The sequence below is a fragment of the Aquarana catesbeiana genome, linkage group LG01 (genome assembly GCF_042186555.1).
Source record: "Aquarana catesbeiana isolate 2022-GZ linkage group LG01, ASM4218655v1, whole genome shotgun sequence".
Lineage (NCBI taxonomy): Eukaryota > Metazoa > Chordata > Amphibia > Anura > Ranidae > Aquarana > Aquarana catesbeiana.
Window position 1 is genome coordinate 771,138,210 of NC_133324.1, and position 16,129 is coordinate 771,154,338.

Genomic DNA, 16,129 nt, shown 5'->3' on the forward strand with positions numbered 1-16,129 from the left:
GTATAGATGATATATGCAGGGAAAAAAAAAGAAAAATTTCAGAACTTGCCTTGGATTGACGACATATATGGTTTTAGAAATAAGGAAATTATGTACTAGTTTAATAAGGAGATAAGTATTAGATTTTCCAACAAGAACGTATTTTGGTGTGTAAATGATAAATTCTATAATAAAGAAATATAATGGAGGAAAAAAAAAGATTTCTGAATGTGGGAGATTAAATTCATGTTGGAGGTTTTCAAATGATTTTAACATCTTGTGATTAGTAAGGTCGAGAATATTTGTGATACCTTGATTGTTCCATGCGGAGAGTTTGAGGTCTGAGAGATGTTGATGCAGCTTTTTATAGATTGGTGAACCTCTGTCCATCTTTACTTCTGAGACACTCAGAATACCTAATCATGTTACTGACCTGTTGCTAGTTAGTTGCAAAATGTTCTTCCAGCTCTTACTTGTTAGTACCACTTACTTTGCCAGCTTTGTGTTACTCTGCCCAAACTTTTTTGAAATGTTGCTGCCATCAGTTTTAAAATGAACTTCTTTTTTTACAGTATATCTTTTCATTTGAAACATGTGATATATTTTTCATTTTCTATTGTAAATACCATAGGTTTATAAGATTTGCAAAAAATTGCATTCTGTTTTTATGTAGATTTTTTACACAACGACTCAAGTTTTTTGGAATCAATATTGTAGGGGTATTTTTTTTTATAAGGGTGTTTTAGTGTACAGTTGTGGGTTAAATTTATGGCAAAATATAGACCACAGCTAGCAGCTTCTAAAACATGAGAAACAGCGACCGTATGGAGAAATGAAAGTTAACCAGTACCAGGTGCAAAGAAATCTGTGTAGCCTTTTTGTACTTGTTTTTTTTTTTTGTAGAGGTGTCAGCTTTGTGAATATAATAAACAATGTAATCATGGTTATGTTATGTTATGAATCAGTTTTTTAACCATGGTGAAACTTTATCAGGAATGCCATGTTTAATGTAACCAAAACGTCCATGGGGTACTAAACTGACATGAGCTCATTAAACATTCTTTGATATTAGAAACAATGTACTTAGAAAGAGAAAATGTTCACTGGAGGTAAAACCTTCTCCTTTAACCACCTCAATACAGAACACTTTTACCCCCTTCCTGCCCAGGACAATTTTCAGCTTTCAGCACTGTCGCATTTAAATGACAATTGCGCAGTCATGCAACACTGTACACATATGACATTTTTACAATTTTTTCAGACAGATAAAGCTTTATTTTGGTGGTATTTAATCACCACTGGGTTTTTTATATTTTGCTAAACAAATGAATAAAGATGGGCACTGATGAGGCTGCAATAATAAGACAGCACTGATGGGCACTGATATGCTGCACTGATGGGCATTGATATGCTGCTCTGATGGGCATTGATATGCTGCACTGATGGACACTGATTGGCACCGATGAGGCTGCACTGATAATCAGGGTACTAATAATCAGTGCCATTAATATAGGTGTGAATCTGCCTGGTCACAGGAAAGACGGTTATCATCTTTTTTTTCCTCAGACAGTGACAGTGCTGAGGAAAGGAAATGCTGATAACTGAATAACATGAATTGGTTTACATGTGATCAGCTGGTATTGGACATAACATAACGTCATTGGCTTTTTACCCTGATCAGTGATGCATTGTGTCAGAGGGACATGGCTCACCACTGATCGCCATGCTGCGCTCCCCCAGGGGCACACATGTGTGACAAGAGTGGGAGGATGTCATATGATGTCCTCCCAGAACAAGAGTGGTCCTGCCCAGCCATCATTGTGCAATGGGCCAGACGGGAATCAGTTAAAGACTGAAATTAGAAGCAGAAATTGTTACTCAAGTATTAGTCTCTAAGTACTGACTAATTCATTGGGGCACACCTATGACAATTGATTCAGGAAAACATTGATTATGTAGGGTATACTAGAAACACAAGTTATTAACCACTTCAGCCCCGGAAGGTTTTACCCCCTTCCTGACCAGAGCACTTTTTACAATTTGGTACTGCATCGATTTAACTGCTAATTGCGCAGTCATTCAATGTTGTACCCAAACGAAATTTGTGTCCTTTTCTTCCCACAAATAGAGCTTTCTTTTGATGGTATTTGATCACCTCTGTGGTTTTTATTTTTTGCGCTGTAAACGGAAAAAGACTGAAAATTTTGAAAAAAATAAATATTTTCAACTGTTTGTTATAAAAAAAATCCAATAAACTCAATTTTAGTCATACATTTAGGCCAAAATGTATTCAGCCACATGTCTTTGGTAAAAAAATGTCAACAAGCATATATTTATTGGTTTGCGCAAAAGTTATAGCGTCTATAAACTAGGGTACATTTTCTGGAATTTACACAGCTTTTAGTTTATGACTGCCTATCTCATTTCTTGAGGTGCTAAAATGGCAGGGCGGTACAACCCCCCCCCCAAATGACCCCATTTTGGAAAGTAGACACCCCAAGGAAATTGCTGAGAGGCATGTTGAACCCATTGAATATTTTATTTTTTTGTCCCAAGTGATGAAAAAAAAAATATTTTACAAAAAGTTGTCACTAAATGATATATTGCTCATACATGCCATGGTTATATGCGTAATTGCACCCCAAAATACATTTTGCTGCTTCTCCTGAGTGCAGGGATACCACATGTGTGGGAGTTTTTGGGAGCCTAGCTGCATATGGGGCCCCCGAAAACCAATCACGGCCTTCAGGATTTCTAAGGGCGTAAATTTTTTATTTCACTCCTCACTACCTATCACAGTTTTGAAGGCCATAAAATGCTAAGATGGCACAAAACCCCCCCAAATGACCCCATTTTGGAAAGTAGACACCCCAAGCTATTTGCTGAGAGGCATAGTGAGTATTTTGCAGCTGTCATTTGTTTTTGAAAATGAAGAAAGAAAAGAAAAATGTATTTTTTTTTTTTCTTTTTTCAATTTTCAAAACTTTGTGACAAAAAGCGAGGTCTGCAAAATACTCACCATACCTCTCAGCAAATAGCTTGGGGTGTCTACTTCCAAAAATGGGGTCATTTGGGGGAGGTTGTGCCATCTGGGCATTCCATGGCCTCTGAAACTGTGATAGGCAGTGAGGAGTGAAATCAAAAAATTTACACCCTTAGAAACCCTGAAGGTGGTGCTTGGTTTTCAGGGTCCTGTGCGTGGCTAGGCTCCCAAAAAGTCTCTCACATGTGGTATCCCTGTACACCTTAGAAACAACAGAATGTATTTTGGGGTGTATTTTCACATATGTCCATGGCACGTTTGAGCAATATAGCATTTAGTGACAATTTTGTGCAAAAAAAAAAATTATCTATTTCCCGTAACTTGTGTCACAATATAAAATATTCCATGGACGCGACATGCCTCTCAGCAAATAGCTTGGGGTGTCTACTTTCCAAAATGGGGTCATTTGGGGGGGTTTGTACTGTCCTGGCTAGGGATGAGCCGAACACCCCCCGGTTCGGTTCGCACCAGAACCTGCGAACGGACCGAAAATTTGCACCAACGTTAGAACCCCATTGACGTCTATGGGACTCAAACATTCAAAATCAAAAGTGCTCATTTTAAAGGCTCATTTGCATGGTATTGTCCCAAAAAGGGTTTGGGGACCCGGGTCCTGCCCCAGGGGACATGTATCAATGCAAAAAAAAGTTTTAAAAAAACGGAAGTTTTTTCGGGAGCAGTGATTTTAATGATGCTTAAAGTAAAAAAAAAAAAAAAAAAGTGAAATATTCCTCTAAATATCGTACCTGGGGGTGTCTATAGTATGCCTGTAAAGTGGCGTGTGTTTCCCATGCTTAGAACAGTCCCTGCACAAAATGTCATTTTAAAAGGAAAAAAAGTCATTTAAAACTGCTTGCGGCTTTAATGTAATGTCGGGTCCTGGCAATATGGATGATAATCAGTGAGACAAACGGCATGGGTACCCCCAAGTCCATTACCAGGCCCTTTGGGTCTTGTATGGATATTAAGGGGAACCCCGCACCCAAATTAAAAAAGGAAAGGTGTGGGGCCCCCAGGCCCTGTATACTCTGAACAGCAGTATACATTCGGTGCAAACAAGACAGGGACTGTAGGTTTGTTGTTAAGTAGAATCTGTTTGTAATTTTGAACTGGTACATTTTTAACGTGTTTAGCTCCAGTCAAAAAATCAATTTTAAGCTTTTTGGAAAACCTAGGGAAGGGTTATCACCCCTGTGACATTTGTTTTGCTGTCTGTGCTCCTCTTCAGAAGATTTCACCTCACTTTTTGTCCCAATGACAAATGTTTTTTGAAAATTTGGGTTTTTTTGTGAAACAAGGATTGGTGATAAAGCATCAGTGGAAAGGAGAAAAGTTTTTCCCATATTAACTCTTACAGGAGAGAATTTCCCTTCCTAGGGGTAGATTTCATCTCACTTCCTGTTGTCTCCTTCCATTTGCAAGTAGGAGTCGTTTGTAAGTTGGATATTTGAAAGTAGGGGCCTGCCCTATATACTCAGCAGAAATTTGGGCCTTGGGTGTTGTTGTGGCCACAACACTGTAAGCCCTCACAGGGCCCTGCTGTGAAATATTAGATCAAGAATTGTAATTACATGCCCCTGTTGAACAGGGGCAGAAAAATTGGGCCTTTGGTGGTGGTGCTGGTGCTACAACACTGTAAGTCCTCACAGATACTCTTGGGGGGTGCAAAAACGGGCCCTGCTGTGAAATATTAGATCAAGAATTCTAATTACATGTCCCTGTTAAACAGGGGCTGAAAAATTGGGCCTTAGGCACTGGTGCTGGTGCCACAACACTGGAACCCCTCACAGATACTCTAGTTGGAGCGCAGGAACTAGCCCTGCTGCAAAGAATTGCATCAAAAATTGTAATTACACGCCCCTGTTAAACAGGGGCTGAAAAATTGGGCCTTAGGCACTGGTTCTGGTGCCACAACACTGCAACCCCTCACAGATACTCTAGTTGGAGTGCAGGAACTAGCCCTGCTGCAAAGAATTGCATGAAAAATTGTAATTACATGCCCCTTTTAAACAGGGGCTGAAAAATTTGGCTTAGGCACTGGTGGCGGGTAGGGATGAGCTTCGAGTTCGAGTCGAACTCATGTTCGACTCGAACATTGGCTGTTCGCAAGTTCGCCGAACAGCGAACAATTTGGGGTGTTCGCGGCAAATTCGAATGCCGCGGAACACCCTTTAAAAGTCTATGGGAGAAATCAAAAGTGCTAATTTTAAAGGCTAATATGCAAGTTATTATCATAAAAAGTGTTTGGGGACCCAGGTCCTGCCCCAGGGGACATGAATCAATGCAAAAAAAAGTTTTAAAAACGGCCGTTTTTTCAGGAGCAGTGATTTTAATAATGCTTAAAGTCAAACAATAAAAGTGTAATATCCCTTTAAATTTTGTACCTGGGGGGTGTCTATAGTATGCCTGTAAAGGGGCGCATGTTTCTTGTGTTTAGAACAGTCTGACAGCAAAATGACATTTTGAAGGAAAAAACTCATTTAAAACTACCCGCGGCTATTGCATTGCCGACAATACACATAGAAGTTCATTGATAAAAACGGCATGGGAATTCCCCAAAGGGGAACCCCGAACCAAAATTAAAAAAAAAAAATGACGTGGGAGTCCCCCTAAATTCCATACCAGGCCCTTCAGGTCTGATATGGATATTAAGGGGAACCCCGGCCAAAATTTAAAAAAAAAATGACGTGGGGTTCCCCCTAAATTCCATACCAGACCCTTCAGGTCTGGCATGGATTTTAAGGGGAACCCCGCGCCAAAAAAAAAAAAAAAAAAACGGCGTGGGGCCCCCCAAAAATCCATACCAGACCCTTATCCGAGCACGCAACCTGGCAGGCCGCAGGAAAAGAGGGGGGACGAGAGTGCGGCCCCCCCCTCCTGAACCATACCAGGCCACATGCCCTCAACATTGGGAGGGTGCTTTGGGGTAGCCCCCCAAAACACCTTGTCCCCATGTTGATGAGGACAAGGGCCTCATCCCCACAACCCTGGCCGGTGGTTGTGGGGGTCTGCGGGCGGGGGGCTTATCGGAATCTGGAAGCCCCCTTTAACAAGGGGACCCCCAGATCCCGGCCCCCCCCTGTGTGAAATGGTAAGGGGGTACTTACCCTTACCATTTCACTAAAAAACTGTCAAAAATGTTAAAAATGACAAGAGACAGTTTTTGACAATTCCTTTATTTAAATACTTCTTCTTTCTTCTATCTTCATCTTCTTCTGGTTCTTCTGGCTCTTCTGGCTCTTCTGGTTCTTGCTCCGGCGTTCTTGTCCAGCATCTCCTCCGCGGCGTCTTCTATCTTCTTCTCCTCGGGCCGCTCCGCACCCATGGCATGGGGGGAGGCTCCCGCTCTTCTCTTCTTCTTTTCTTCTCTTCTTCATTTTCTTCTCCGGGCCGCTCCACATCCATGCTGGCATGGAGGGAGGCTCCCGCTGTGTGACGGCGCTCCTCGTCTGACAGTTCTTAAATAACGGGGGGCGGGGCCACCTGGTGACCCCGCCCCCCTCTGACGCACGGTGACTTGACGGGACTTCCCTGTGACGTCACGGGGAATGCCACAGGGAAGTCCCGTCATGTCCCGTGCGTCAGAGGGGGGCGGGGTCACCGGGTGGCCCCGCCCCCATTATTTAAGAACTTTCAGACGAGGAGCGCCGTCACACAGCGGGAGCCTCCCTCCATGCCAGCATGGATGCGGAGCGGCCCGGAGAAGAAAATGAAGAAGAGAAGAAGAGAAGAAAAGAAGAAGAGAAGAGCGGGAGCCTCCCCCCCATGCCATGGGTGCGGAGCGGCCCGAGGAGAAGAAGATAGAAGACGCCGCGGAGGAGATGCTGGATGAGAACGCCGGAGGAAGAACCAGAAGAGCCAGAAGAACCAGAAGAACCAGAAGATGAAGGAAGATAGAAGAAAGAAGAAGTATTTAAATAAAGGAATTGTCAAAAACTGTCTCTTGTCATTTTTAACATTTTTGACAGTTTTTTAGTGAAATGGTAGGGGTAAGTACCCCCTTACCATTTCACACAGGGGGGGGGCCGGGATCTGGGGGTCCCCTTGTTAAAGGGGGCTTCCAGATTCCGATAAGCCCCCCGCCCGCAGACCCCCACAACCACCGGCCAGGGTTGTGGGGATGAGGCCCTTGTCCTCATCAACATGGGGACAAGGTGTTTTGGGGGGCTACCCCAAAGCACCCTCCCAATGTTGAGGGCATGTGGCCTGGTATGGTTCAGGAGGGGGGGGCCGCACTCTCATCCCCCCTCTTTTCCTGCGGCCTGCCAGGTTGCGTGCTCGGATAAGGGTCTGGTATGGATTTTTGGGGGGACCCCACGCCGTTTTTTTTTTTTTTTTTGGCCCGGGGTTCCCCTTAAAATCCATACCAGACCTGAAGGGTCTGGTATGGAATTTAGGGGGAACCCCACGTCATTTTTTTTTTTTAATTTTGGCCGGGGTTCCCCTTAATATCCATATCAGACCTGAAGGGCCTGGTATGGAATTTAGGGGGACTCCCACGTCATTTTTTTTTTTTAATTTTGGTTCGGGGTTCCCCTTTGGGGAATTCCCATGCCGTTTTTATCAATGAACTTCTATGTGTATTGTCGGCAATGCAATAGCCGCGGGTAGTTTTAAATGAGTTTTTTCCTTCAAAATGTCATTTTGCTGTCAGACTGTTCTAAACACAGGAAACATGCGCCCCTTTACAGGCATACTATAGACACCCCCCAGGTACGAAATTTAAAGGGATATTACACTTTTATTGTTTGACTTTAAGCATTATTAAAATCACTGCTCCTGAAAAAACGGCCGTTTTTAAAACTTTTTTTTGCATTGATCCATGTCCCTTGGGGCAGGACCCGGGTCCCCAAACACTTTTTATGACAATAACTTGCATATAAGCCTTTAAAATTAGCACTTTTGATTATTCATGTTCATGTCCCATAGACTTTAATGGTGTTCGCGTGTTCGAACAAACTTTTTTCCTGTTCGCATGTTCTGGTGCGAACCGAACAGGGGGGTGTTCGGCTCATCCCTAGTGGCGCCCAGAACCAAAAATGTTCTTACAAGCTATCATCATGATCATTGAGGAGGAAGAGGATAATTACTCAGTATAACAGGATAGTCACTCAGCATCAGCATAGGCAGTCTTTGAAGGGATCTGACATTGCAAAAAATGTATTCGGTTACATCAGCATCAGGTGCTTGGTAGCTGCTGATGATCCAAGACTGATTCATTTTATTTTTTTAATCAAAAAATAACTTTTATTGAGCATAAGGAAAAAATATAACAAGCATAGGTACATAGACTGATTCATTTTTATGAAGGTCAGTCGATCGACCGAGTCGGTGGACAGACGCACCCTGTGATCGGTTACAAAGCCTCCAGCAGCACTGAATGTGCGCTCCGAAAGAACGCTGGATGCAGGACAGGCCAGTAGCTCAATTGCATACTGTGCAAGCTCTGGCCAGTGATCCATCCTCAAGACCCAGTAACGCAGAGGATTTTCGGTGGGAAATGTGTCCAAGTCAGATCTTGCCCCTAGGTATTCCTGCACCATGTAAAACAGACGCTGGCGATGGTTGCTGGAACCGATCATACCTTGGGCTGTGGACTAAAAAATTGTCTTAATGCGTCGGTCAGACGGCCACCTTTTCCACCGCTCCTTCTTTGACTGACGGAAGCCTCAGCAACACGTTGTCCAGAAACAGGAGTTTGTAACCTCCCAGTCTCTGGGAACGCATTGCACAGACCTTTCTGCAAGGCCTCCCGAAGATGTTTCATTCTCTGCTCCCTCTGCGATGGCAAGATAAGGTCCGCAACCTTACCCTTGTAACGTGGATCAAGGAGGGTTGCCAGCCAGTAATGATCCCCCTTCTTGATACCACGAATAGGAGGATCCTTCCACAGGCTTTGCAGCATCAGGGAGGCCATGCAGCGTAGGTTTGCTGAGGCATTTGGTCCGGAGTCTTCTGGGTCACTAAGGATGACATGATCTGCAGCCACCTCCTCCCAGCCACGTCCATGTGTTTCTTGGGACTGTAAATGATCCCTTAAAGACTGCTGCTGATGCTGAGTGCCAGGCTCCACCTCCATACTGACACAATCCTCCTCCTCCTCCTCGTCCTCTTCCTCGTCCTCTTCCTGTGTGATCGGCGGGCATGCAGGAACACTGTCTGGATAAAGGGGGCCTTTAGAGCTAAGGAAGTCCTCCTCTTCCTGCCTCTGTTCTGCCTCAAGTTCCCTGTCCATTATTCCATGCAGCGTGTGCTCCAACAGGTGGACAAGGGGGACAGTGTCACTGATGCATGCACTGTCACTGCTCACCATCCTCATGGCCTCTTCAAATGATGACAGGACAGTGCATGCATCCCTGATCATGGCCCACTGGCATGGGGAAAAAAACAAGCTCCCCTGACCCTTTCCTGGTGCCATAGTCGCACAGGTACTCATTGATGGCCCTCTGCTGCGTGTGCAGCCGCTGCAGCCTGGCCAACGTTGAGTTCCACCTGGTGGGCATGTCACAGATTAGGCGGTTCTTGGGCAGGTTAAATTCCTTTTGGAGGTCTGCCAGCCGAGCACTGGCATTATATGACTGGCGGAAATGCACACAGACTTTCCTGGTCTGCCTCAGGACATCCTGTAAGCCCAGGTACCTGCCCAAGAACCGCTGCACCACCAAGTTAAGGACGTGAGCCAAACAGGGCACATGGGTCATTTGTCCCTGTCGGAGGGTGGAGAGGAGGTGCCGTTGTCACAAACCACCATTTCTGCCTTAAGTTGGCATGGCGTCCACCACCTCTGAACTTGCCCCTGCAGAGCTGACAGAAACTCTGCCCCAGTGTGGCTCCTGTCCCTTAAGCACACCAGCTCAAGCATCGCATGGCATCTTTTGGCCTGCATACTTGAGTAGCCCCTTGAACGCCTACGGAGCACCGCTGGTTCCGAGGACAAAGCACAGGAAGAGGCCATGGAGGAAGAAGAAGAGGAGGGGGTGGGGGAGAGAGGTGTGTAAGAATCATTAGTAGTGGCATTTTGGAGACGTGGTGGTGGAACAATCTCCAACACTACTGCACCTTGTCCTGCATCCTTCCCAGCTGCCAGCAGAGTCACCCAATGCACCGTGAAACTTAGGTAATGTCCCTGTCCATGCCTTTTGGACCATGAGTCAGTGGTAATATGCACCTTACCACTGACCGCCCTGTCCAGCGAGGCATGGACATTGCCTTCTACATGCCGGTAGAGAGCCGGAATCGCCTTCCATGAGAAAAAGTGGCATTTGGGTACCTGCCACTGAGGAACTGCACATTCCACAAACTCACGGAAGGGGGCAGAGTCTACCAACTGAAAAGGTAGCAGTTGAAGTGCTAGCAATTTTGCCAAGGTAGCATTCAACCGCTGGGCAGGTGGATGGCTGGGAGTGAACTTTTTTCGGTGGTGCAGCAGCTGGGGCAGGGAAATTTGCCTGGTACAATCTGACGTCAGTGTACCGAAAGCATATTGCCCACAAGTACTTGGCTGTGACACACCTAATTCTACACCTTCATTCCTCTCAGTGCAGGTCTCAGAGAGGACTGAAGGTATAGTGGGGTTGGAGATCTCAGCTGATGAGGAGCAAGGAGAGGTCCTCTTTGTTCTTTGGTGTGTGTCTTTTAGATACGCTTGCCAACGAACTGCATGGCAGGTCAACATATGTCTGGTCAAGCATGTGGTGCCCAAGCGGGAGATGTTTTGGCCACGCGAGATACGCTTGAGACATATGTTGCAAATAGCAGCAGTGCGATCTGATGCACTCGTCTCAAAAAAGGCCCACACCAAAGAACTTTTGGAATAACACACAGAGACAGCAGCGCCCTGCACATACAGAGCTTTGCGGTGTGATGCAGTCAGTGTGCTGCCCTTAGGCTGGCCCTTGGAGGGCATCCTGCCTCGTTGGTGATGTGCCTCCTCCTCCTCTCTCCTATCAGGCACCCATGTTGAGTCAGTGACCTCATCATCCCCTCCCTCCTCATCACTGGAGCAAACCTGGCAGTATGCTGCAGCAGGGGGAGCATGACTGCCAGATTGCTGTCCTTCTTGGGCACCCCCTCTGTCCGTGCTCACGTTACTGCCTTCATCTAGCTCAGTATCATCATCAGAGAATTCTAAACGCTGGGCATCCTCCTGGAGCATGTACCCAAGACTGTGGTCAAACAGTTCGAGGGACTCCTCAGGAGGACATGGTGGGGCTACGGAAGGCGTCACTGATGCCATTGAGCCGAGGGAAGAGATCGCGTTGGCAGCTGCTTTGCCAGACAAAGTACCCTGAGAATGGGTGAAAGAGAATGAGGAGGATGAGGACGGCTTGGTCATCCACTCGACCAAGTCTTCCACATGTTGCGGCTCAACATGGCCAGCTGCCGAAAAAAAGGCCAAGCGTGTCCCACGGCCATGTGCTGATGAGGATGCACCGTCTCCACAACCAGCACTGTTGCCTCTAGACACAGAGCCTGCTTGCCCTCTTTTATTGGCTTGTGACTGGCTGCCTCTCCTTGTTGGCCTTCCAGACATACTGGCCTGCAGTGAGATGTAGCTGCACTAAGCTGGGATATATATATATATATATATATATATATATATATATATATATATATATATTAATACTGCAGCTAGCAAAATCAACTGCCTGCCTGTAGTATGAGAGAACACCACCAATCTTCTACAGGTAGCTTTAGCTGAACACTGTGCAGAGGTCGCACTGCACTAAAGTGTAAATAATATAGCTGCCTGCGGTAGTGATAGGATCAGAAAAACACCAACAACCTTCTACAGATAGCTTTAGCTGAACACTGTGCAGAGGATGCACTACACTAACGTTAAAATAATGTAGCTGCCTGCGGTAGTGATAGAATCAGGAAAACACCACCAACCTTCTACAGATAGCTTTAGCTGAACACTTTGCAGAGGACGCACAACACTAACATTAAAATAATGTAGCTGCCTGCGGTAGTGATAGGATCTGGAAAACACCACCAACCTTCTACAGGTAGCTTTAGCTGAACACTGTGAAGAGGTCGCACTACACTAACCTGTAAATAATGTAGCTGCCTGTGGTAGTGATAGGATCAGGAAAACACCACCAACCTTCTACAGATAGCTTTAGCTGAACACTTTGCAGAGGACGCACTGCACTAACGTTAAAATAATGTAGCTGCCTGCGGTAGTGATAGGATCAGGAAAACACCGACCTTCTACAGGTAGCTTTAGCTGAACACTGTGAAGAGGACGCACTACACTAACGTTAAAATAATGTAGCTGCCTGCGGTAGTGATAGGATCGGGAAAACACGACCAACCTTCTACAGGTAGCTTTAGCTGAACACTGTGAAGAGGTCGCACTACACTAACGTGTAAATAATGTAGCTGCCTGCGGTAGTGATAGGATCAGGAAAACATCACCAACCTTCTACAGATAGCTTTAGCTGAACACTGTGCAGAGGACGCACTACACTAACGTTAAAATAATGTAGCTGCCTGCGGTAGTGATAGGTTCAGGAAAACACCACCGACCTTCTACAGGTAGCTTTAGCTGAACACTGTGAAGAGGTCGCACTACACTAATGTGTAAATAATGTAGCTGCCTGTGGTAGTGATAGGATCAGGAAAACACCACCAACCTTCTACAGATAGCTTTAGCTGAACACTTTGCAGAGGACGCACAACACTAACATTAAAATAATGTAGCTGCCTGCGGTAGTGATCGGATCTGGAAAACACCACCAACCTTCTACAGGTAGCTTTAACTGAACACTGTGAAGAGGTCGCACTACACTAACGTGTAAATAATGAAGCTGACTGTGGTAGTGATAGGATCAGGAAAACACCACCAACCTTCTACAGATAGCTTTAGCTGAACACTTTGCAGAGGACGCACTGCACTAACGTTAAAATAATGTAGCTGCCTGCGGTAGTGATAGGATCAGGAAAACACCACCAACCTTCTACAGGTAGCTTTAGCTGAACACTGTGAAAAGGACGCACTATACTAACGTTAAAATAATGTAGCTGCCTGCGGTATTGATAGGATCAGGAAAACACCACCAACCTTCTACAGATAGCTTTAGTTGAACACTGCGCAGAGGACGCACTACACTAACGTTAAAATAATGTAGCTGCCTGCGGTGGTGATAGGATCAGGAAAATACCACCAACCTTCTACAGGTAATTTTAGCTGATCACTGTGAAGAGGATGCACTACACTAACATTAAAATAATGTAGCTGCATGCGGTAGTGATAGGTTCAAGAAAACACCACCAACCTTCTACAGGTAGCTTTAGCTGAACACTGTGCAGAGGTCGCACTACACTAACATGTAAATAATGTAGCTGCCTGCGGTAGTGGTGGGATCAGGAAAACACCACCAACATTCTACAGGTAGCTTTAGCTGAACACTGTGCAGAAGTCGCACTACACTAACGTGTAAATAATGTAGCTGCCTGCGGTAGTGATAGGATCAGGAAAACACCACCAACCTTCTACAGGTAGCTTTAGCTGAACACTGTGAAGAGGACGCACTACACTAACGTTAAAATAATGTAGCTGCCTGCAGTAGTGATAGGATCAGGAAAACACCACCAACCTTCTACAGGTAGCTTTAGCTGAACACTGTGCAGAGGTCGCACTACACTAACTTGTAGCTTTAGCTGAACACTGTTCAGAGGACGCACTACACTAACTTTTAGCTTTAGCTGAACACTGTGCAGAGGTCACACTACACTAACTTGTAGCTTTAGCTGAACACTGTGAGGAGGACGCAATACACTAACTTGTAGCTTTAGCTGAACACTGTGCACTACACTAACTTGTAGCTTTAGCTGAACACTGTTCAGAGGACGCACTACACTAACTTGTAGCTTTAGCTGAACACTGTGAGGAGGACGCACTACACTAACTTGTAGCTTTAGCTGAACACTGTGCAGAGGTCGCACTACATTAACTTGTAGCTTTAGCTGAAAACTGTGAGGAGGACGCACTACACTAACTTGTAGCTTTAGCTGAACACTGTGAGGAGGACGCACTACACTAACTTGTAGCTTTAGCTGAACACTGTGCACTACACTAACTTGTAGCTTTAGCTGAACACTGTTCAGAGGACGCACTACACTAACTTGTAGTTTTAGCTGAACACTGTGCAGATGTCGCACTACACTAACTTGTAGCTTTAGCTGAACACTGTGAGGAGGACGCACTACACTAACTTGTAGCTTTAGCTGAACACTGTGCACTACACTAACTTGTAGCTTTAGCTGAACACTGTTCAGAGGACGCACTACACTAACTTGTAGTTTTAGCTGAACACTGTGCAGATGTCGCACTACACTAACTTGTAGCTTTAGCTGAACACTGTGAGGAGGACGCACTACACTAACTTGTAGCTTTAGCTGAACACTGTGAGGAGGACGCACCACACTAACTTGTAGCTTTAGCTGAAAACTGTGCAGAGGTCGCACTACACTAACTTGTAGCTTTAGCTGAACACTGTGCAGAGGTCGCACTACACTAACTTGTAGTTTTTAGCTGAACATTGTGAGGAGGACGCACTACACTAACATGTAGCTTTAGCTGAACACTGTGCACTACACTAACTTGTAGCTTTAGCTGAACACTGTTCAGAGGACGCACTACACTAACTTGTAGCTTTAGCTAAACACTGTGCAGATGTCGCACTACACTAACGTTAAAATAATGTAGCTGCCTGCGGTAGTGATACGATCAGGAAAATACCACCAACCTTCTACAGGTAGCTTTAGCTGATCACTGTGAAGAGGACGCACTACACTAACGTTAAAATAATGTAGCTGCATGCAGTAGTGATAGGTTCAGGAAAACACCACCAACCTTCTACAGGTAGCTTTAGCTGAACACTGTGCAGAGGTCGCACTACACTAACATGTAAATAATGTAGCTGCCTGCGGTAGTGCTGGGATCAGGAAAACACCACCAACCTTCTACAGGTAGCTTTAGCTGAACACTGTGCAGAAGTCGCACTACACTAACGTGTAAATAATGTAGCTGCCTGCAGTAGTGATAGGATCAGGAAAACACCACCAACCTTCTACAGGTAGCTTTAGCTGAACACTGTGCAGAGGTCGCACTACACTAACTTGTAGCTTTAGCTGAACACTGTTCCGAGGACGCACTACACTAACTTTTAGCTTTAGCTGAACACTGTGCAGAGGTCGCACTACACTAACTTGTAGCTTTAGCTGTACATTGTGAGGAGGACGCACTACACTAACTTGCAGCTTTAGCTGAACACTGTGCACTACACTAACTTGTAGCTTTAGCTGAACACAGTTCAGAGGACGCACTACACTAACTTGTAGCTTTAGCTAAACACTGTGCAGATGTCGCACTACACTAACTTGTAGCTTTAGCTGAACACTGTGAGGAGGACGCATTACACTAACTTGTAGCTTTAGCTGAACACTGTGAGGAGGACGCACTACACTAACTTGTAGCTTTAGCTGAAAGCTGTGCAGAGGTCGCACTACACTAACGTGTAGCTTTAGCTGAACACTGTGCAGAAGTCGCACTACACTAACTGGTAGCTTTAGCTGAACATTGTGAGGAGGACGCACGACACTAACTTGTAGCTTTAGCTGAACACTGCGCACTACACTAACTTGTAGCTTTAGCTGAACACTGTGCAGAGGTCGCACTACATTAACTTGTAGCTTTAGCTGAACACTGTGAGGAGGACGCACTACACTAACTTGTAGCTTTAGCTGAACACTGTGAGGAGGACGCACTACACTAACTTGTAGCTTTAGCTGAACACTGTGCACTACACTAACTTGTAGCTTTAGCTGAACACTGTTCAGAGGACGCACTACACTAACTTATAGCTTTAGCTGAACACTGTGCAGATGTCGCACTACACTAACTTGTAGCTTTAGCTGAACACTGTGAGGAGGATGCACTACACTAACTTGTAGCTTTAGCTGAACACTGTGAGGAGGACGCACCACACTAACTTGTAGCTTTAGCTGAAAACTGTGCAGAGGTCGCACTACACTAACTTGTAGCTTTAGCTGAACACTGTGCAGAGGTCGCACTACACTAACTTGTAGCTTTAGCTGAAC